At 44.8% G+C, this 24,651-nt stretch overlaps 1 non-coding gene across 1 annotated transcript; it reads right to left on the reverse strand.

Moving 5' to 3' along the window:
• Positions 1 to 22,591: 22,591 nt before the first annotated feature.
• Positions 22,592 to 22,729, reverse strand: LOC119934891. Its single transcript, XR_005453031.1, has one exon. It is a non-coding gene; the product is annotated as a small nucleolar RNA SNORA7 (small nucleolar RNA).
• Positions 22,730 to 24,651: the final 1,922 nt, after the last annotated feature.

Consider the following 24,651-nt stretch of genomic DNA (forward strand, 5'->3'; position numbering starts at 1 on the left):
TCGCCTGAACAAATGTTAAAATAAGAGTTCAGTCTACTTGGGGGAATTCGCAGTCCAATACTGATAGCCAGGAAACTTGTGTACTTGTCTAATCAATAACTTAATCCACTTAGCAAATTCTAAGAGATCCGCTATCATAGCTCAAACTGAGGCACCATGCAGTATTTTAAATTGCCATCAGTTTCCTCTTTAATGCCAACACATCTTTCAGAATTCTGAGCTCCATAAATGAGAAAGTAAGTATTGAAGGCTATAATGACCCACCCACATTATAAAGTTTCAGACCAGTTTAATATTATTTTGTTGTTTCATGCATATTTACTGGTTCGGGTTTTGAAAGGTATTTTGCGCGTCAATGTTGGGTGGGAATACGATCGCACAAGAAGCTCTTTAGAGACACGATTATTATTTATGGGAGTGAATGTCTGTTGGGTATTAATCTGTGATTATCTGCAGCAACCCATTTCAGCCTAGGGCTGAAGGCAGTCGAGTTACATTTTCTTCTAGACAGAGAAGGAAAAGGGAACGTCTTAGAGTCAAGATTGAATATCCAAATATGAGTGTCAAGACTGGGGAATTCTCATTAGCTGCCTTCATTTGCTAACAGGGTGATTAAAGTTTAATGAATTTTATTGTGAGTGGGAAGTAATATTTTATGAATATTAATAAATGTAATTTAGTCTGGTTTTTCCTGGAGAGCTTTAAACTTATTAAATGTAGAAAGTGTAATGAGTAACCAGAGGAAACTTCAAGCTCAGGCCTTGGACTATCGATCAATCAACGGTATTTATTGAGCACGTACTGTGTGCACGGCATTATACGAAGCACTTGAGAGAATACAATACAACTTTTAGACGTAATCCCTGCTCTCAGGGGGCTTACCGTCTGGTGAATTTATTTTATACAGTGCACTAAACTTGGCTTGCGAAATAAATAGTTCGGTGAAATTGGAGGCTTTTTCTATGTTATTTTGTCCCGTTCCCCCTCTGTGAGATCCTAAGCTCCTTGAAGACCATGTTTGTCTTACCATGAAACCAGCAGGAACAGCGTGACCTGATGGGAAGATCAAGGGAACCTGAAGATGGGGAAGCAGTGTGGTTCAGTGGATAGAGCGTGTCCAGGGAGTCAAAAGGACTTGGGTTCTAATCCTAACTCTGCCACTTTTTTCATGGTTTTTGTTAAATGCTTACTATGCCCCAGGCACTGTTCTAAGTGCTTGCCTGCTGTGTGACCTTGGGCAAGTCACTTTACTTCTCTGTGCCTCAGTTACCTCATCTGTAAAAGTGGGATTAAGACTGTGAGCCCCAAATGGAACATGGACTGTTTCCAATCCGATTAGCTTGTATCTACCCCAGCGCTTAGTACAGTGCCTGACACATAGTAAGTGGTTAACAAATACCATAAAAAGGATGTAGAGCCAGAAGATCTGGATTCCGATTCCAGCTCTGCCACCCAGTCCTGCTGTGTGACCTCAGACAAGTCACTTAGCCTCTCTGGGCCTCAGTTTCTTCTTCTGTAAAACACAAAAATAATGCCTGCCTTTCCCTTCCTCCTAGAGTGTTTCCAGGGCTAAATGGCAACCATTGATGTGAGTTCATTTATTCATTCATACTATTAATAGTATTTATTGAGCACTTACTGTGTGCAGAGCACTGTACTAAGTGCTGAGGAGAGTACAATTTTTAGACTGTGAGCCCACTGTTGGGTAGGGATTATCTCTATATGTTGCCAACTTGTACTTCCCAAGTGCTTAGTACAGTGCTCTGCACACAGTAAGCACTCAATAAGTACGATTGATTGATTGATTGATTGATTGATACACTATAACAACAGACACATTCTCGTAAGTGTGTGTTGGGAAAATAAATACACTCTGCAAATACAAATGTCAGGATAAAGGCAGAATCGTTAATGATAATGATAACATTTATTAAGCGCTTACTATGTGCAAAGCACTGTTCTAAGCACTGGGGAGGTTGACAAGGTGATCAGGTTGTCCCCCGGGGGGCTCACAGTCTTCATCCCCATTTTACAGATGAGGTCACTGAGGCCCAGAGAAGTTAAGTGACTTGCCCAAAGTCACATAGCTGATAAGTGGTGGAGCCGGGATTTGAACCCATGACCTCTGAATCCAAAGCCCGGGCTCTTTCCACTGAGCCATGCTGCTTCTCCAGTTGCAAACTCTGCAAACTCGTTGAGTTTGGAGGGATCGCAAGTAAGTAAGGAGAACTTTGTTATAGGAAGAAATCAAGGAAAATAGAATTTGAAGAGCCACGTGTTACATACGGATTGTTCCTCAGTGACTCACTCTGGGCAGTCTTGGCTACGAAGATCCTCTCTGCTTTCATTTAAGACAACCAGTATGCTGGCATCGTGAGCCAGACTGCATTTCTTTGGTCCTTACACATTTGATTCCTTGGACTCTTAGATATTTACTGTTGAGTCTACAGGCGTGTGAACGAAAAACCAGTCACATACTTGGAAGAACCCAGTTTGGTGGGGAAAGGATTCAGGAAAAAGAGAGAGAAAATGATGGGAGGGTGTGGGGAGAGCCACAGAATCAATAATTTAATCATTTTCATCTATGAAAGGGGGTACAATGAATGGGATGAGGGGAGCCTTTGGATTGAAGTTTTCTCCATTGGTCAGACAAAAGCCTTAAAATACCAATGACTTGAGCTTGGCTGGCCAGGGCAGCATTCCTTAAAAATCTTTCAATTCTTCAAAGTTTCTTCTTCTTCACCCTGCCCCAGGCTCCAGAACCAATCTGCCTGTGAATCAATCATTCAATTAATAATAATAATAATAATAATGTTGGTATTTGTTAAGCGCTTACTATGTGCAAAGCACTGTTCTAAGCACTGGGGAGGATACAAGGTGATCAGGTTGTCCCACATGGGGCTCACAGTCTTAATCCCCATTTTACAGTTGAGGTAACTGAGGCACAGAGAAGTCAAGTGACTTGCCCAAAGTCACACAGCTGACAAGGGGTAGAGCTGGGATTTGAACCCATGACCTCTGACTCCAAAGCCCGTGCTCTTTCCATTGAGCGACTATCAAGCACTTACTGTGGGCAGAGCACTCTACTAAATGCTTGGGAGAGTGACAACAGACACACTCCCTGTCCACAGTGAGCTTACAGTCTAGCGGCATAATAATACTTTGGTATTCAGTAGTGCTTTAATTGCTAAAGCACTCTCGCATTAATTAGTTCATTTCGGCCCTCACAACAACCCTGTGAGGAAGAGAGAGAAGGCAGGTATCATAACTAAGACATCCCCAATTTCTGAGTTCTCCTGAGTAAGAAACTCGTTCCAGGTGACGTAGAGTGAGGGTTTGCTACAGGAGGGACCAAGAGACCATACCCGGAGATGGGGAGGGGGAGAGTCAATCAATCAATCGCATTTATCGAGTCCTTACTATGTGCAGAGCACTGCACTAAGCACTCGGGAGAGTACAGATTAACAGAGTTGGTAGACATGTTCCCTGCCCACAGAGAGCTTACAGTCTAGAGGGGGAAACAGACAAGAATATAAATAAAAGAATTACAGATATGTACGTATTTAGGGATGAGGGAGAGGTGAATAAAGGGTGCAAATCCAAGTGTAAGGGTGTACTCCGCCCTCGACTCTCTGCCATGCCACTGCTGTCCAGCCCGGGTGAGTTTTGACTTGTAGCAGGTTGTCTTCCAATCAATCAATCAATCAATCGCATTTATTGAGCGCTTACTGTGTGCAGAGCACTGTACTAAGCGCTTGGGAAGTACAAGTTGGCAACACATAGAGACAGTCCCTACCCAACAGTGGGCTCTTCCACTCGCTAGCCACTAGCCAAGCAAGGAATGGAATGGGTAGGCCTCTGCTTGACTCTCCCTCCCATAGTTGTGACTGGTAGAGGACTGGAAACTCTCCAGATGTGACCCTGAGTGGGGGGAGGTGCCTCAGTTACCTCATCTTTAAAATGGGGATTGAGACTGTGAGCCCCATTTAATAGTGATGGTATTTGTTAAGCGCTTACTATGTGCCAAGTACTGTTCTAAGCGCTGGGACACTGTTCTAAGTGGAACAGGGACCATGTCCAACCTGATTGTATCCACCCCAGCACTTAGAACAGTGCCTGGTGCATGGTAAGGGCTTAATAAGTACCATCATTTTATTGTTATTAATTATTATTATTATTCTGAAATTTCCACAGACATTGCTTCCCATGGAAACAAATACAAAGCGCTAAAACCCCAACACCATCCGCGACTTGGAGGGAGGGACCAGACTGAAAGCTTGTTGTGGAAAGGGAACTTGTACTCTTCCAAGCACTTTGCACAATGCTCTGCACACAGTGAACACTCAATCCGTACCACTGATGGATTGATAGATTGGGATTTAGTGGACCCCAATTTACCCTTTCCCTCCCCTTTGTGATTTTGCAGATATCAATCATGTCCCCTGTTGGCCAATGCCTTTTTAGCCTGAAAAATCCTAAACCTTTCAAGTCCATCTATATTTGGGAATGTCTCCTTCACTTTGACCATCCTGGGTATTATTATCATTATTACGGTACTTGTTAAGCACTTACTGTGTGTCAAACACTGTTCTAAGTAATGGGGTAGGTATGAGGTAATCAGGTTGTCCCATGTGGTGCTCACAGTCTTAATCCCCATTTTGCAGGTGAGGTAACTGAGGCACAGAGAAGTTAAGTGGTTTGCCCAAGGTCACACAGCAGACAAAGTGGCAGAGCTGGGATTAGAACCCATGTTCTCTGCCCAAACCCATGCTCTTTCCACTCAGCCACGCTACTTCTCTAGCTATGTTGGCTCCATTCTCTGTCCCGTCTGTCCTGTCTCATGCTCTTCAATTTCTTTCCAGACACATGGCGATTGGAACTGCAGAGTGCAAAAATGCCAAGTCAAGAAGTGTTCCTCAGTGGAAAGAGCACAAGCCTGGGATTTGGGAAACCTTGGTTTTGGTCCTGGTTCTGCCACTTGCCTGTTATTTGACCTTGGGAAAGCCACTTAACCTCTCTGGGCCTCAGTTTCCTGATCTGTATTCAATACCAGTTCGCCCTCTAACTTACGCTGTGAGTCCCATGTGGGACAGGGCCTGCATCCGACCTGCTTATCTTGACTCTACCTTAGTAGATTCATTCATTCATTCAATCGTGTTTATTGAGCACTTACTGTGTGCACAGAACTGTACTAAGCACTTGGGAAGTACAAGTTGGCAACATATAGAGATGGTCCCTACCCAACAGTGGGCTCACAGTCTAAGCTGGGTAAGGTAATAAGTAAAGATAGACTCATTTACTGCATGGAAGGAGGCAGTGGTAAACCACTTCTGTAGTTTTACCAAGAAAACTCTACAGATATGCTACCAGAACGATTGCACATGGAAGTAGGGCGTTCTGGGAGAGATGTGTCTATGGCGTCACTATGAGGCAGACACGACTCGACAGAATAAGACAACAACAACAGCAACTGAGGCACAGAGAAGTGAAATGACTTGCTCAAGGTCACACAACAGACATGTGGCGGAGTCAGGATTAGAACCCATGACTTCATGACTCACAGGCCCGGGCTCTGTCCACTTCTCCATGCTGCTTCTCAGAAGCTCTCAAATCCCAGAAGGCTCAGATGAATTTTGGATAGATCAAGGGATGGGCAGTCCATGCTGAGTCACTGGAGGGAGATTCAGGGACGAAGAGGGGAAAAGCCTTACTGAAGGCACATCACCTCCAAGAGGCCTTCCCTGACTACGTCCTCCTTTCCTCTTCTCCTTCTCCCTTCTGTGTCACTCTGTCTTGCTCCCTTTAATCAATCAATCAATCGTATTTATTGAGCGCTTACTGAGTGCAGAGCACTGTACTAAGCGCTTGGGAACTACAAGTCGGCAACACATAGAGACAGTCCCTACCTAACAGCGGGCTCACAGTCTAGAAACAGCAGGCTCACAGTCTAGTAATCCCCTCCCCAAGCACCACAGCACTTAGGTACATATCTATAATTTCATTTATTTATATTAATGTCTGTCTCCCTCTCTAGACTGTAAGCTCACTGTGGACAGGAAATGTGTCTGTTTATTGTTGTATTTACTCTTCCAAGTTCTTAGTATAGTGCTCTGCACTCGATAAATGGGATTGAATTAATGAGGGAAAGGGATGAAGGATGGATGATGGAATGGAAATGGGGATGGTTTGGGGACATCAAGGATGTATCTGAATGGAAAGAGAAAAAAGAGGGATGAGAGGAAGAGAGTGGTGGAAAAACAAAGGGAAAAGTCAGTTGTTAACTTGAACCTGGACTGAATTAGGCCAAAATGGATTGTTTTTCTTTTTGGTTGAAAAATGATGACGGAAATTGCTCCTATTTCTTTTTCATTAGTGTGAGACTCTGAAAATATTGTTAGACACTAAAATGCCTTTCAAGAGAGGTTATGGAATCTTTTTGGATGACTGTTAGGAACAGACAACTTCTGCCTGGGTAGTTAGAGGTAGTCAGTCCCCCACCCACCTTGGCCTACTGTCTCCCCCAGGGGTAGCCCTTTCTCCCTGGGCACCCCTCTCCCACTTGACCACTCCTCTGCCCTCCAGACAGGCTTCTACCCCCCCGGATCAGCTCCCTTTATCCGGATTAGCCCTCTCCCTCTAACAGCTGGGCCCGAGTCAGTATCGAGAAAATTCACCTGGCTTCTTGCTGGGCCAGAAGACTGTGGGCCAAGAGGTTTCATGAATTTCATAGAAGAGAAAACCAGGAAGAGAGAACCTGTGGCTTGAAAGCTATTTTCAGGGAACCATGAGGGAAAAGTTTATGAAATGAAGGAAAACGTCCTCCTAGATCACAACACCCCTGACCTTTCCTCCGGTGACCCAGCGTGAACCATTCAACACTCCTAACTCTTCCCTCTCCATCTCCGACTTTCCCTCCAGTGACCCATCATGGACCATCCAACACCCCTAACCTTCCCCTCTCCATCCATGACTCTCCCCCCAGTGACCACGGATGAACAACTGACACCTCTACAGTGCGGAGCACTGTACTAAGCACTTGGGAAAATACAAGTGAATTGATAGACATGATCGCTGCCCACAAGGAGCTTACAGTCCACAGGGAGAGACAGACATTTAAAATAAATTACAGGTACGGAAAATAATAGAGTATAGGGGTATGTACATAGGTGAAGTGGGGTGGGGTGAGTGTCAGGGTGCATTCTTAAGGTGAAAATAGAGTCCAAATGAGTCGGCCATTTCCTTCCACTTCTGGTTTGGATTCCAATGCTCACAGGGGAGAGCTTTCTGAAAAGTCAAGATCCCATCTCTGACCCCTTGTCTGGCCTTCATCTCAGCCCAGGCTCAGCTTCTACTCCTCTAACCCCATTCTCCATGCCCTTCCCAAACCTACCATCACCATCATTGGATCAGCGGTATTTATTGAGAAGCAGTATGGCAGATAGTCTTCTATTCATTCATAAATAGAATAAATACGTACAAATAAAATAAATAAATAAATAAATAAATAAATAAATAAATAGAGTAATAAATACGTACAAACACATATACATATATACAGTTGGGTAGGGACCGTCTCTATGTGTTGCCAACTTGTACTTCCCAAGCGCTTAGTATAGTGCTCTGCACACAGTAGGCACTCAATAAATGCGATTGAATGAATAGAGCACAGGCCTGGGAGTCAGAAGGACCTGAATTCTAATCCTGGCTCCTCCACTTCTCTGGTGTGTGATTTTGGGAAAGTCGCTTCACTTTTCAGGGCCTTAGTTACCTCATCTGTAAAATGGGGATGACAACTGTGAGCCCCATGTGGGACAGGGACTGCGTCCAACCTGATTCATTTATGGCCATCCCAGCACTTAGTACAGTGCCTGGCACATAGTAAGTGCTTAACAAATACCTTCATCATCATTAGTATCATCATCATAGTATTACTATGTGCTCTGCACATAGTAAGCGCTCAATAAATATGATTGATTGATTGATTGATTAGTAGTAGTAGTAGTAGTAGTAGTAGTAGTAGTAGTAGTAGTATCATTATGGAGCCCACTGTTGGGTAGGGACTGTCTCTATATGTTGCCAACTTGTACTTCCCAAGTGCTTAGTACAGTGCTCTGCACACAGTAAGCGCTCAATAAATACAATTTATTGATTATGGAGATCCTACTTTGTGCGGAGCATTGTACTGAGAGTTTGAGGGAATCTAACAACCGCATCAGGCAGTCAAGAAAGATTTACACATAGTGGAAACAGGAGGAAGTAGACGAAATTAAATTTTCCTTATGCATTCTTTTATGTATTTTATGCATTCTTTTCTTTTTCTCTTTACCTTTTTCTTTCCCCCTTCTAGACTGTAAGTTCCTTGAGAGCTGGGGAACGTGTCTACCGACTCTGTTGCATCATACCCTCCCCATTGCTTAGTTTGGTGTTCTACTCAGAGTAAGCACTCAATAAATTAATTCATTCATTCAATTAATAATAATAATAATGATAATGGAATTTATTAAGCGCTTACTATGTGCAAAGCACTGTTCTAAGCGCTGGGGAGGTCACAAGGTGATCAGGTTGTCCCACGGGGGGCTCACAGTCTTAATCCCCATTTTACAGATGAGGGAACTGAGGCACAGAGAAGTTAAGTGACTTGTCCAAAGTCACACAGCTGACAATTGGCAGAGCTGGGATTTGAACCCATGACCTCTGACTCCAAAGCCCGTGATCTTTCCACTGAGCCAAGCTGCTTCTCTGTATTCAATTCAATTCAATTGTATTTATTGAGCACTTACTGTGTGCAGAGCACTGTACTAAGCGCTTGGAAAGTACATGTTGGCAACATATAGAGACGGTCCCTACCCAACAACCGGCTTGTTAAGCGCTTACTACGTGCCATGCACTGTTCTGAGCCCTGGGGTAGAAACAAGCTAATCAGGTTGGACACAGTACCTGTCCCACATAAAGCTCACGGTCTTAATCCCCATTTTGCAGATGAGGTAACTGAGGCACCTCTCCTATGAATCGATGCCTTATCGTGGCAGGAGAGTTTGTGTATGCTGATGAAGTTTAGAGCTATGCCATATAGGGCTAGCCAGAATGGAAAGCTTTTGTGAAAAGCAGCGTGGCTCAGTGGAAAGAGCCCGGGCTTTGGAGTGAGAGTTCATGGGTTCAAATCCTGGCTCTGCCAGTTGTCAGCAAGTCACTTAACTTCTCTGGGCCTCAGTTCCCTCATCTGTAAACTGGGGGTTAAGACTGTGAGCCCCACATGGGACAATCTGATCCCCTTGTAACCTTCCCAGCACTTAGAACAGTGCTTTGCACATAGTAAGCACTTAATAAATGCCATCATTATAGAGAAGCAGCATGGCTCAGTGGAAAGAGCACAGGCTTTGGAGTCAGAGGTCATGGATTCAAATCTTGGCTCCGCCAATTGCCAGCTGTGTGACTTTGGGCAAGTCACTTAACTTCTCTGTGCCTCAGTTACCTCTTCTATAAAATGGGGATTAAGACTGTGAGCCTCCCCGTGGGACAACCTGATCACTATGTAACCTCCCCAGTGCTTAGAACAGTGCTTTGCACATAGTAAGTGTTTAATATATGCTGTTATTATTATTATTATTATTATTAAGCCAAAGCTTCAGAAAAAGTCAATTCAAATGTGCTGGGCAGCAGCAGCATGGGAAAGAGTCAAAGGTGTATGATTCATTCATTCATTCAATTGTATTCATTGAGCGCTTACTGTGTGCACAGCACTGTACTAAGCACTTGGGAAGTACAAGTCGGCAACATATAGAGACGGTCCCTACCCAACAACGGGCTCACAGTCTACCCAAACATATATTACAGGTAACTGAAGAGACTGCGTGGAAGAAGGCAATGATAAACCACATCCGTATCTCTACCAAGAAAACTCTCTTATTTCCTGGTACACATACCAGAATGACTTTATGACAGAAGATAGGACGTTCTGAAGAGCGTGTGTCCATGGAGTCGCTTTGGGTCGGAAACTACTCAACTGCATTTGAAGAAGAACTGAGGCACTGAGAAGTGACTTGCCCAAGGTCACAGAGCAGACGAGGTGGAGTCAGGATTAGAACCCAGGTCCTTCTGATTCTCAGGCCTGGGCTCTATCCACTAGGCCACACCGCTTCTCGTGGCCTCCCCCGACTCCTGCTCCCATGGAATCGCCTTTGGGAAAGGAGAGGAAATTGAAAGTAGGGGTTCGAGGTGGGAATGTGCCTCTTTTATTACCCCTGGGTACCCCATCCTGCGTAAACCAAGCTGTTCAACCCAAAGGGAGAAGCAGTTTATGTCTAATGCACAGAGCGAAGGCCTGGGTATCAGAGGACCTGGCTTCTAATCCTGACTCAACCACTTGTTTGCTGTTTGCTGTGTGACCTTGGACAAGTCACTCCACTTCTCTGCACCTCACTTCCACTTAGAGAAGCAGCGTGGCTCAGTAGAAAGAGCACAGGCTTTGGAGTCAGAGGTCATGGGTTCGACTCCCAGCTCCACCACATGTATGCTGTGTGACCTTGGGCAAGTCACTTAACTTCTCTGAGCCTCAGTTACCCCATCTGTAAAATGGGGATTAAGACTGTGAGCCCCACGTGGGACAACTTGATCACCTTGTATGCCCCCCAGCGCTTAGAACAGTGCTCTGCACATAGTAAGCGCTTAACAAATGCCATTATTATTATTATTATAATTATTCCACACCATAAAATGGGGATTAAATCCTCCTGCCTCTAGATGTGCTGTGAGTCCCATGTGGGAACAATACTGTGTCCCTCCTGATTATCTTGTATCTACTCCAGAGCTTAGTACAATGTTTGACATACAGTAAGCACTTAACTAGTCTTGTTTTAAGCCGTCGAGTCGTTTCCGACCCATAGCAACACCACAGACACATCTCTCCCAGAACGCCCAGCTCTACATCTGCAATCGTTCTGGTAGTGGATCCAGAGAGTTTTCTTGGTAAAAATCTGGAAGTGGTTTACCCTCGCCACCTTCCGCGCAATAAACTCGAGTCTCCGCCCTTGATTCTCTCCCATGCTGCTGATGCCCAGCACGAGTGAGTGTTGACTTGTGGCAGATTGCCTTCCACTCACTAGCCACTGGCCTAGCTAGGAATGGAATGGGTAGGCCTCTGTTTGACTCTCCCTCCCATAGCAGAGGACTGGCAACTCTTCAGGTTTGACCCTGAGGGAGGACTTAACAAGTATCATATTTAAAAAAGGAGAGAGAAAGAGGGGGGAATGGGACAACAGCCTGCAGAGCTATCCATCTGGGAGTATTCCCTAAGCCGGGGGGTGGGAGGGGGGGATCAATCAATCAGTGGTATCAATTGATGTTACTTTATGTATCACCAATGGAATCAGCAATCACAAGCAAGCCTGTGAGTACCCATGATGGTTTACTCAGGTACATTCTGCTGTTGTCATTTCAAAGGGGATTAGTGCAGTGCCTGGTGCACTGCACTTAAAAAAAAAAGCCATTTTTTTTTAAAAAAAGAGAGAGAAAAGGCCTTCAACTTGAGAGCACCTTCCCTGTTTGGGGTGACTATCCCAGAGTCTGGGGTTGCCCTGAGCCGGGTCCCCAATGCGACAGAAGTGAAGAAATGTTTTCCTTCTGTCGGAACTGAATCCGTTCCCACAAGCGGTTTACACTGCCAACCTTTGGGAAATTCAAGTGTTCTGGAGCAGATACTCGAGAGGGGAGAACCACTGTGAAACACTCTCATCTGGTGGAAAAAAAGTGTTTTTCTTTTGCCTGGAGGAATCTGTACCCTAAATATGGGGAAATGAGTTTTCCATTGCCCAGCAGTCTTGGACTCTTGTACTGTAATGGGGAAGACAAACATAAAAGTAGAGTGGTGGAAATAAGCATAGTGGCAAAACTTGAATCAAAATATGTCAGTCATGGTGCTGACTTCAAAATATCTACACCCTAAACAACTAATTTCCATTGAATCACTAAAGAAGCAGCATAGCTTAGTGGATAAAGCACTGGCCTTAGAGTCAGAAAGACCTGGGTTCTAATCCTGGCTCCACCACCTATCTTCTGTATGACCTTGAGCAAGTCGCTTAACTTCTCTGCGCCTCAGTTACCTCATCCGTAAAATGGGGATTTAGAGTGTGAGCCTCATGTAGTAGAGGGACTGTGTCCAACCTGATTAAATTGTATATACCCCAGAACTTGTTTGCACATATCAAGCACTTTAAAAGTATTATTATTATTATTATTATTATTATTATTATTATTATTATTATTATTATTATTTAACTCTCAGCTCCTTGTGGACAGGGGATGAGTCTACCAACACTGTCCCCCCACTTCTAGACTGTGAACCCGTTGTTGGGTAGGGACCGTCTCTATATGTTGCCAACTTGCACTTCCCAAGCGCTTAGTACAGTGCTCTGTACACAGTAAGCACTCAATAAATACAATTGAATGAATGAATGAATGTTATATTGTTATATTGTATCAATCAATCAAGCAAGCATTTGTATTGAGTGCTTATGATTTACAGAGCACTGTACTAAGCACTTGGAAGAGTAATCAATCAATCAATCGTATTTATTGAGCACTTACTGTGTGCAGAGCACTGTACTAAGTGCTTGGGAAGTACAAGTTGGCAACATATAGAGACAGTCCCTACCCAACAGTGGGCTCACAGTCTAAAAGAGTACAATATATTAGAGTTGGTAGGCCCATTCCCTGCCCAGAAGGAGCTAGACTGTGAGTCCACTGCGGGCAGGGATTGTATCTTTTGCTGAATTGTACTTCCTAAGCGCTTAGTACAGTGATCCGCACATAATAAGCGCTTGATAAATACTATTGAATGAATAAATGAAGGCACTAACAGTACTCGGCACACAATAAGCACTCAGTAAATACCACTGATTAGTTTAAAAAAGATTACTATAATAGGATTATCCCCTAACGTGAGGTTCTGTAAAAACATAAACCCACCTATAGGAAAACTTTCTAGCCTCTCTTACTAAATTGGCCTAGTAAGGCACAATAGAAGTTTTCTGAAGGTGATCCCTGTTTGTGGAAGGTGACCTAATTGTTGGGCTGCTGCTGAGAATTCTAACAATGAATGTTGAAACTCTCAGGAATCAAAGAGCTAAACTTTCTCCCCATTCGAGTTTCTCCACACACTGCTGAAGCCGATGTCAGGAACAGGTGAAATCATGAGGCATGATCGTCACAAGCACGAAAAGCATGCTCATTCATTCATTCGGTCGTATTTATTGAGCGCTTAGTGTATGCAAAGCACTGTTGGGACTGTGTTAGGTGGAGGTGAAGATGAGATAGGCCAGTGTGGTCCCTGTCTTTATCAATCAATCAATCAGTGGTATTTATTGAGAGTTTGATGAGGTCTGGACTAAGGTGCTTGGGAGAGTACCATAATAAAGAGTTGGTAGACACATTCCTTGCCCTCTAAAAACTTAAATCTAACAGGGGGACAGACATCAAACCAGCAAGCAAGCAATCAGAGGTATTTATTGAGCACTGTACTAAGCACTTGGGAGAGTTGATAGACACACTCCCTGCCCTCTAAAAACTTAAATCTATACAGGGGACAGACATCAAGCAAACAATCAATCAATCAGTGGTATTTATTGAACACTTACTCTGTGGGGAGAACTGTACTAAGCCCTTGGAGAGTACAATATAATAGAGCTGGCAGCCATGTTCCCTGCCCACAATGAGCTTACAGTCTAAAGGAAGTAGCAGAGTTTAAGGATACGTACACAAGTGCTGTGGGGGTGATCAATCAATCAATCAATCAATCAATCGTATTTATTGAGCGCTTACTATGTGCAGAGCACTGTACTAAGCGCTTGGGAAGTACAAATTGGCATCACATAGAGACAGTCCCTACCCGATAGTGGGCTCACAGTCTAAAAGGGGGAGACAGAGAACAGAACCAAACATACCAACAAAATAAAATAAGTAGGATAGAAATGTACAAGTAAAATAAATAAATAAATAAATAAACAGAGTAATAAATATGTACAACCATATATACATATATACAGGTGCTGTGGGGAAGGGAAGGAGGTAAGACGGGGATGGAGAGGGGGACGAGGGGGAAAGGAAAGAAGGGGCTCAGTCTGGGAAGGCCTCCTGGAGGAGGTGAGCTCTCAGCAGGGCCTTGAAGGGAGGAAGAGAGCTAGCTTGGCGGATGGGCAGAGGGAGGGCATTCCAGGCCCGGGGGATGACGTGGGCCGGGGGTCGATGGCGGGACAGGCGAGAGTGAGGTACAGTGAGGAGATTAGTGGTGGAGGAGCGGAGGGTGCGGGCTGGGCTGGAGAAGGAGAGAAGGGAGGTGAGGTAGGAGGGGGCGAGGTGATGGAGAGCCTTGAAGCCCAGGGTGAGGAGTTTCTGCCTGATGCGCAGATTGATCGGTAGCCATTGGAGGTTTTTGAGGAGGGGAGTGATATGTCCAGAGCGTTTCTGGACAAAGATAATCCGGGCAGCAGATGAAGGCGGAAGAGAACCAGAGTGATTATGGGAGACGGAATCAAATGCTTAGGTGACATAGAATGAGAGGAATGAGTAGGGAGACAGGTGATTTCCCTGAGCCTCAATTGCCTCATCTGCTAAATGGGGATTAAATCTGTGAACTGTGGTGGGGTGTGTGGACTATCTCCAACCTGATTAGCATCTATCTATCCTGGTACTTATTACAGCACCTGTTACAGAGTAAGCACTTAACGAATACCCTAAAATAATAACACAGTTATCTCTCAGCATGCAATTTAAATGACAATTAGAAATGTTGCTCTCCCACACACTTAATACTGTGCTCAATAAATAAGACTGATTGATTGCAGATTCTACAAATCGATCAGCCCAGGGAAAACATAATTTTACCAAGATTTTCACCAATTAATGTATGTCTCCCCCTCTGGACTGTAGGCTCAATCAATCAATCAATCAATCAATCATATTTATTGAGCGCTTACTGTGTGCAGAGCACTCTACCAAGCACCCGGGAAATACAAGTTGAGAACATATAGAGACAGTCCCTACCCAACAGTGGGCTCACAGTCTAGAAGGGGGAGACAGAGAACAAAACCAAACATATTAACAAAATAAAATAAATAGAATAGATATGTACAAGTAAAATAAATAAATAAATAGAGTAATAAATACGTACAAACAGATATACATATATACAGGTGCTATGGGGAAGGGATGGAGGTAAGATGGGGGGATGAAGGGGGGAGGAGAGGGAGAGGAAGGAAGGGGCTCAGTCTGGGAAGGCCTCCTGGAGGAGGTGAGCTCTCAGTAGGGCCTTGAAGGGAGGAAGAGAGCGAGCTTGGTGGATGTTGGGAGGGAGGGCATTCCAGGCCAGGGGGATGACGTGGGCCGGGGGTTGACGGTGGGACAGGCGAGAATGAGGCACGGTGAGGAGATTAGCAGCAGAGGAGGGCAGGGTGCGGGCTGGGCTGTAGACGGAGAGAAGGGAGGTGAGGTAGGAGGGAGCGAGGTGATGGACAGCCTTGAAGCCCAGGGTGAGGAGTTTCTGCCTGATGCGCAGATTGATTGGTAGCCACTGGAGATTTTTGAGAAGGGGAGATTAGTGCCCAGAGCGTTTCTGGACAAAGACAATGCGGGCAGCAGCATGAAGTATGGATTGAAGTGGGGAGAGACACGAGGATGGGAGATCAGAGAGAAGGCTGATGCAGTAGTCCAGACGGGATAGGATGAGAGCTTGAACGAGCAGGGTGGTGGTTTGGATGGAGAGGAAAGGGCGGATCTTGGCAATGTTGCAGAGCTGAGGCCGGCAGGTTTTGGTGACGGCTTGGACGTGAGGGGTGAATGAGAGAGTGGAGTCAAGGGTAACACCAAGGTTGCGGGCTTGTGAGACGGGAAGGATGGTAGTGCCGTCAACAGTGATGGAAAAGTCAGGGAGAGGGCAGGGTTTGGGAGGGAAGACAAGGAGTTCAGTCTTGGACATGTTGAGTTTTAGGTGGCAGGCAGACATCCAGATGGAGATGTCCCGAAGGCAGGAGGAGATGCGAGCCTGGAGGGAGGGGGAGAGAGCAGGGGCAGAGATGGAGATCTGGGTGTCATCAGCGTAGAGGCGATAGTTGAAGCCGTGGGAGTGAATGAGGTCACCACGGGAGTGAGTGTAGATCGAGAACAGAAGGGGGTGTCCGCTAATTCTGTTACAATGTACTTTCCAAAGGGCTTACTATAGTACTCTGCAAATAATAAGCATTCAATAAATAGGATTGATTGATTGTTACCAGCCTTTTTCTGAGCTTAGCAGTGTCCCAATGGTGTGACTGATAACAGGAAAGACCCGAGATTGCTGCACTATTGGGAAGTGGGGAGGTGGGGGAGATTTACATTCCATTGTTGGCTCTACTATAAACTTGTCATTCGTCTGACTTCATTTTGAACCTACCTCATTCTATTTCCATACGCCAGTGTTCATTAAAGAGTCCAGCCTCAGGGTATTCATCAATCAGATAATGGTATTTATTGTGCACTTACTGTGTACAGAGCGCTGTATTAAGCAGTTGGGAGAGAATAATATAAAGAAGTCATCAGACACATTCCCTGTCCACAAGGAGTTTATTGTCTAAGGAATCACTTTTGAGCTCATGGCTGTTTGTCAGGCCTGTCTCAGAGAAGTTGCTAAGGTCCACTTCGATCTGTTTTTCTGGAATTTCCAGATAAGGACAGCCACCCCAATTAAATTACAAGGCAACTCTGAATGTATTTGCCAACAAAGTTGCTAAGCTTAGACAAACTTGAATATCTAATTCAACAGAAGTAAAATTAGATCATCCCAACTCTGACCGACTAAGAGAAAATCCCAGGAGCAATGATGATAAGAAAAACAGGGAGAGAAGAAAAGGAACAAGGCAAGTCAAGGGCAAGGAAGCAGCATGGCCTTAAGGGAAGAGCATGGGCCTGCATTCAGAAGACCTGAGTTCTAATCATTCAATCGTATTTATTGAGCGCTTTACTGTGTGCAGAGCACTGTACTAAGTGCTTGGGAAGTACAAGTTGGCAACATATAGAGACGGTCCCTACCCAACAGCGGGCTCACAGTCTAGAAGTCTGTAATCCCAGCTCTACCGATGGCTTGCAGGGTAATTTTGAGCAAAACACTTCACCTGTCTATGCTTCATTTTCCTCTATGAAAAGGGGAAATAATTTTGCCCCACCTGCCTCTTGGACTGTGAGCCTCTTATGGCTTGGGAGACTGTTTTTTATTTTAAAAGATGGTATTTGTTAAGCGCTTAGTATGTGCCAGGCACTGTACTAAGCACTGGAGTGGTAGAAGATAATCAGTTGTCCCACATGAGGCTCTACAGTCTTAACCCCTTTTTGAGAGATGAGGTAACTGAGGTGCGGAGAAATGAAGTGACTTGCCCAAGGTCACACAAGCAGACAAGTGACAGAGTCGGGATTAGAACCCAGGTCCTTCTGACTCCCAGGCCTATCCACTAGGCCACACTGCTTCTTATCTGTTGCTGCTGTCTGATCTCATTATCCTGATGCTGCCACTGTGCTTGTCACATAGCCTTAAAAATACCCTAATTAATCACTGCTGTCTATCAAACCCAGTCAAAATATGTTCAGGCTGAATATAAATTTATCAAGACCAGCATCTTGGGTGGGAAAGATCTCTTTCCTCTAGAAAGACCCTTCTCCCATTGTTCCCTCTACCACTTAATAATAATAACAATGGCATTTATTAAGCACTTACTATGTGCAAAGCACTGTTCAAAGCGCTGGGGAGGTTACAAGGTGATCAGGATGTCCCATGGGGTGCTCACAGTCTTCATTCCCGTTTTACAGATGAGGTAACTGAGGTCCAGAGAAGTGAAGTGACTTACCCAAAGTCACACAGCTGACAATTGACGGAGCCGGGATTTGAACCCGTGACCTCTGACTCCAAAGCCCAGGCTCTTTCCACTGAGCCACTCTGCTTGGGGTGTCACTTGTCAGCTGTGTGACTTTGGGCAAGTCACTTGACTTCTCTGCGCCTCAGTTACCTCATGTGTAAAATGGAGGCTAAGACTGTGAGCCCCACGTGGGACAACCTGATAACCTTGTATCTGCCCCAGCGCTTAGAACAGTGCTTGGCACATAGTAAGCGCTTAACAAATATTATTATTATTAAATCAAAGTTGCTTTGATCACAGAAAGTCACACGAGAAGCACTGTGGCTGAGTGGGTGTGACCCCTTCCTGGGAGTCAGGAGAACCTGGGTTCGAATCCAGGCTCTGCCACTTATCTGCTATGTGACTTTGGGCAAGACACTTCACTTTCATTCATTCATTCATTCAATCGTATTTATTGAGCACTTACTATGTGCTCAATAAGAAGCAGCGTGGCTCAGTGGAAAGAGCCCGGGCTTGGGAGTCAGAGGTCTTGGGTGCTAATCCTGGCTCCGCCACTTATCGGCTGTGTGACTTTGGGCAAGTCAATTCACTTCTCTGTGCCTCAGTTACCTCATTTGTAAAATGGGCATTAAGATTGTTAGCCCCATGTGGGACAACCTGATCACCTTGTATCCTCCCAGCACTTAGAACAGTGCTTGGCACATAGTAAGTGCTTAACAAATACCATTATTATTGTTATTATTATTATTATGTGCAGAGCACCATACTAACGGCTTGGGAGAGGAACATGTCTATCAATTTTGTTATACTGTACATTCCCAAGCACTTAGTACAATGCTCTGTACATAATAAGCACTCAATAAATACCATGGATTGATTGAGTGATTGAATGATTGAATGAATTATCTCTTCTTAAGAGTTTGGTAAATGCTAAATCCCAGCAGCACTGCAACTCTTCACATTCCCTACCCATTCCCTTCACATTGCCTCATCTGTAAAATGAGGATTCAGAATTGTGAGCCCCATGTGGGACAGGGACTGTGCCCATCCTGATTACCTTGGATCTAATCCAGTGCTTAGCACAATGCCTAGCACATAGTAAACACTTGGCAAATACCATTAAAAAAAGTGGAAGTGAAATGGAGCGAAGGTAATAATAATAATAATGGTATTTATTAAGCACTTACTATTTGCAAAACACTGTTCTAAGTGCTGGGGGGATACAAGGTAATCAGGTTGTCCCACAGGGGACTCACAATCTTAATCCCCATTTTACAGATGAGGGAACTGAGGCACAGAGAAGTTAAGTGGCTTGCCCAAAGTCACACAGCTGACAATTGGTGGAACCGGGATTTGAATCCGTGACCTCTCACTCCAAAGCCCATGTCCTTTCCACTGAGCCACGCTGCTTCTCTAGATACAGGCCCTTTCTTGACTGTACTCCCAGCAACTCCAACAACTCCCATTCCCCAACTTGGTAAACTGAAGCAGTTCAAGACATAACTGTCTTGATTTGAATAACCAAGAGAGGCAGCTATCAGCTTGGCCTAGGGACATACAGATGACTGAAGTGAGAAAAAAGGGAAACTGGACAGTTCTCTTCCCCCTCTAGACTGTAAGCTCATTGTGGGAAGGGAATGTGCCTGCTATAGTGTTGTGTTGTTCTCTCCCAAGCGCTTACTACAGTACCCTGCACAACATAAACGCCTCCCCTTTAGACTGTAAGCTCATCGTGGGCAAGGAATATGTCTGTCTATCGTTCTGTTGTACTATCCCAAGCGCTTAGTTCACTGCTCTGCACACAGTACGTGCTCACTAAATATGAACAAACGAAAGAATGAATGGGAAGAGTTGCAGGACTGCTGGGATTTAGCATTTACCAAACTCCTAAGAAGAGATAACCCACTCAATCCATGGTATTTATCGATCATTTACTATGTACAGAGATCACTGCACTAAGTGCTTGGGAAAGTAAAATATAACAAAGTTGGTAGACATGTTCCCTGCCCACATTGAGCTTACAGTCTAGAGGGAGAAACATTGCCCTTTACTGAGCACTAACCATATTCTGAACAATGTACTAAGTGTTTGGAAGAGCGGAATGCAATAGACTTGGTATTTCCTTTCCTAGGCCTATTAAGTTGGGAAGTATTTTAGCCTAAGATGAGAACAATTAAAGAGCCATCTGGACTCTGGTTGTGTACTAACCTCACACATAGTATCAAGTTGAAGAAAGAGGAAAAAAACCTCTTAAAAGCCCTCTAGCTCGTATTCCAGACAGAAAGCCCTTTTCTCCAAAGTTGCTTTTGGCCTGCCTCGGCATCTGAAATAGATATAGAACACTGGCCGCCTCTCCTGGGGTTTCTTCAGAAAACAAGGCGTCCGTCCAAAATGTAAGACAGGGAGACTGGTGTCACCGTCACCCTCTGCCTGCCTTCAAGCCAACGGGCAAAGAGTGGGCCTTACCCACCAGATGGGAAATCACTTAGCCAGAGAGTAAAAACCCAGTCAGTCAACCCCGTTCAGCCCAACGCTGAAACCACTGTGGGCCCCTGGCGTATCCCAGACAATTTTACAGAAACCACCGACTCCTTCAGATCTGTTTCGTCTCCTCCATCTGACCCAGCGGCTACCTTGCCAGCTGTTCGATTAAAACGTCTTCTTCCGAGACTTCGCCGAAAGGTGAATTACCCCTTAAGTTTTGTTTTTATGAGTTAGATGGTGATACTAGTTTAATAAGTGGCATTTAATGCTTCTTTCTGGTTTAACGATGGAACTAGAGCTCTTAGCCATATGTTTCCCCTCCCAGATAGGCTGCCGAGGGGTAGAATTTCTCCTTGGGACATGGCTGGAGGCAAAAGATTTCTCAAGTCAGGGCCAGAAGATTACTCTGTGCTGTGCTGAGCTGTGCTGTGCCGTGCTTCTCAGTACACCAAGCCAGAGACAAGACGTCAACGCAGGATTCCAGGCATTGTCATGGACTGGAAGTTGGTTGGGAGGAGGACCCAGGAGACCAAAGAAAATGTCCTCTGGACAGGGAGAATATGAATTAAGGACTTTTTTATGGTATTGTGTGCCTGGTACTGTACTAAGCGCTGGAGTAGATACAAGGTAATCAGGTTGGACACAGCCCATGTCTCACATGGGGCTCATAGTCTCCATCCCCATTTTTCTGATGAGGTAACTGAGGTATAGAGAAGTGAAGCGGCTTGCCCAAGGCCACATAGCAGACAAGTGGAGGAGCAGGGATTAGAACCCAGGTCCTTCTGACTCCCAAGCCCATGCTTTATCCACTAGGCTGTGCTGCTGGGCTTCCATGAAGATTGTCTGTTTTTGTTTTTCGTTTTTAAAGGTGTTTATTAATCACTTACTATGTGCTGGGCACTATACTAAGCAGTGGGATAGATACAAAATAATCAGGTTGGACAGAGTCTCCCTCCCATATTGAGCTCACAGTCTTAATCCCCCCTCTACTGAGAGAGTAACTGCAGCACAAAGAAGTGAAGTGACTTGTTCAAGGTCAAACAACAGGTTAGGTGACAGAGCTAGAATTAGAACCCAGGTCCTCTGACACTTCGGCTTGTGTTCTTTCTACTAGGCCACAGTCCTTCTGCTGAAGAAGTTAAGTTACCCCTTGATTTCCTGAAGGAGAGTGTTAGCCTCTCTTAGCTAAGAGAAGCAGCATGGCTCAGTGGAAAGAGCATGGACTTTGGAGTCAGAGGTCATGGGTTCAAATCCCAGCTCTGCCAATTGTCAGCTGTGTGACTTTGGGCAAGTCACTTAACTTCTCTGTGCCTCAGTTACCTCATCTGTAAAATGGGGATTAAGATTGTGAGCCCCCCATGGGACAACCTGATCATCCTGTAACCTCCCCAGTGCTTAGAATAGTGCTTTGCACATAGTATGTGCTTAATAAATGTTATCATTATTATTACTATTAGCCTGTTCGGTCCTGCCTGTTCTCCCTATTCTCTCCTACTTCCTTGAAAAATGGGAGGGAGAGGGTCTAGGAGAAGGCTGAATCTCAACTCCCCTGAGTATTAACTCTCAGGTCTACCCTCCAAGCAATGGTATTTTTCTGTACCGAATTTTTCTGAAGAAAATTCAAGCTTAGCCATGACCATCCTAGGCGGAGAATCAAGTTTGGCTCTTCGGGTCTGTTCCATGTAGTTATGGTAAGCCCCAGGATTCAGTGTTTCACTGGGATAATCTACTAGAGTCTGGTCCATTTATGCATGGTAAGCTCAAGATTCAGAGTTTTCCTAAACCCGAAGAGAGGAATAACTAACTAAGTTTCCCTTTAATCCTTCCTCGGGAATACTGAGTAAATGCATCTGCCTGATCACCTTCCTACTTTACCGTGAAACTTTAAGCCCCACAAGGGCAGGGATTATATCTTTTACTCATCATATTTTCTCGAGGAAAAGGAGCAGTGTAGCCTAAAGGAAACAGCACGGGCCAGAGAGTCAGAAGACCTGGGTTCTAATTCTGTCTCCATCACTCACATGCTGTATTACCTAGGGGAAGTCACTGAACTTCCTGGTGCTTCAGTTTCCTCACCTGTAAAATGTGGGTGTTTCATTCTGGTAGTGGATCCAAAGAGTTTTCTTGGTAAAAATATGGAAGCGGTTTACCATTGTCTTCTTCCGCACAGTAAACCGGAGTTTCTGCCTTCGACTCTCTCCGGTGCCGCTGCTGCCCAGCATGGGTGAGTTTTGACTTGTAGCAGATTTCCTTCGACTCGCTAGCCACTGGGCAAGCTAGGAATGGAATGGGTAGGCCTCTGCTTGACTCTCCCTCCCGTAGTCGAGACTGGTAGAGGACTGGAAACTCTCCAGGTGAAACTCTGAGAGTTGTGTCCTTGGTACCAATGCTTAAAGTTATTTCTAAGAAAAGAGAGATCGCCAGTGTCAAAGACAGAAGTGAGGTCAAGCAGAATTAGAAATGAGATGAAGCCATTTCAAATCCCCACATTATGGTTGAGGAAGGTGAGGCAAAGAGAAGTTTAATGACTTGTCCAAGGTCACAAAGCAACAACTGGCAGAGCCGGGATTGGAACCCTGATTCCCATACGTTGACTGACTGATTGACTGAAGAGTGCCAAAATGAATAAACAATATTTATCTTTGGACTTAAAATTACAACACTGCTAGAAGAATGAATAATGGGTGATATCGCTTCAGACACATTCATTCAATCATATTTATTGAGCGCTTACTGTGTGCAGAGCACTGTACTAAGCTTGATCTTGTTCCAAGCTCTGTAAGTTTGTCTATTCTATGCACGATAAACGGCTCTTGTTCAGTTCAGCAAAAACCACTGGAGGCTGAGTGAAAACACCAATCATTTCCTCAGAACGCTGATGTTCCCTCATTCTAACAAGGAGATTTTCCATCGCAGTCCCAGAAGGAAGTGAATCCGGCCCATGTTGTTTGCCTGGGGCTCAGTGACAAAATCTTTAGCAGTCTTGTGTGAGTTCCTATGGTCAACCAAATCTTGAAGGAAAATCTTCCCTGTATCATGGGGCAAACTCAGGGTCCCAAGGAGGTTACCCCAAAAGGATAATTAAGGTGTTCCGGCTCCCCTAAGGAGAGCAGCCTGGGTCAGATCCGTACCTCTGAGCACTCCCCTAAAATCTTCTCAAAGCATTTATGATCGTCGTCTAGACTATAAGTTCATTATGGGCAGGGAGCTTGTCTGCTAATTTTGTACGGTACTCTCCCAAGCGCTTAGTGCAGTGCTCTGCACATAGTAAGTGCTCAGTAAATACCACTGATGGATTGACTGATGTGTCCATATCTTACATTCTGCCATTTCCCCCATTTGCGATTGGTTTTAATGTCTCCCTTCTCCACTCGGGTGGGGATCAATACTCTCCCAAATGCTTGGTTCAGTGCTCTGCACAGAGTGAGCACTCAGCAAATGCCATTTATTTATTGACTGATTGATCTGAGGCAGAGTTTGGGAATCCCTCCACCCCCACGTCCCCTGTGGGGAGGCCGCCCGGGCCTGACCCCTAGGAATTTGACACCGTGTTGATTTTCACAGCTCCCCTTTGGGACGTCTCCACTGGGCAAATGAGGAACTGGAAGTAGAACCAGCGTTTAGTACAGTGCCTGGCACATAGTAAGCACTTAGAACAGTGCTTGGCACATAGTAAGCACTTAACAAATACCATCATCACCATCATCATTATTATTATTAAGAAGCACCATAAAAAAGAAGTAGCTAGAGGTACTGAGTTGATCCCAGCCCCTGCCAATCAATCAATCAATCATATTTATTGAGCGCTTACTCTGTGCAGAGCACTGTACTAAGCACTTGGGGAGTACAAGTTGGCAACATATAGAGACGTGGGCTCACAGTGGGCTCACAGTCTAGAAGGGGAAACAGAGAACAAAACCAAACATATTAACAAAAAATAAATCGAATAGATATGTACAAGTAAAATAGAGTAATAAATATGTACAAACATATAGTGAAGAGGTGTCATATACTACTAATAATATTAATAATAATAATTGTGGACCTGCATTCTAATACCAGCTCTGCCATTTGCCTACCATTTAACCTTGGGCATTAACTATGGTATTTCATTCTATCATATTTATTGAGCACTTACTATGTGCAGAGCACTGTCCTAAGTGCTTGGGAAGTACAAGTTGGCAACATATAGAGACGGTCCCTACCCAACAATGGGCTCACAGTCTAGAAGGGGGAGACAGACAACAAAACAAAACATGTAGAAAGGTTGTTAATTGCTTAATATGTGCCAGGC

This window comes from Tachyglossus aculeatus, chromosome 1 (genome assembly GCF_015852505.1).
Source record: "Tachyglossus aculeatus isolate mTacAcu1 chromosome 1, mTacAcu1.pri, whole genome shotgun sequence".
Lineage (NCBI taxonomy): Eukaryota > Metazoa > Chordata > Mammalia > Monotremata > Tachyglossidae > Tachyglossus > Tachyglossus aculeatus.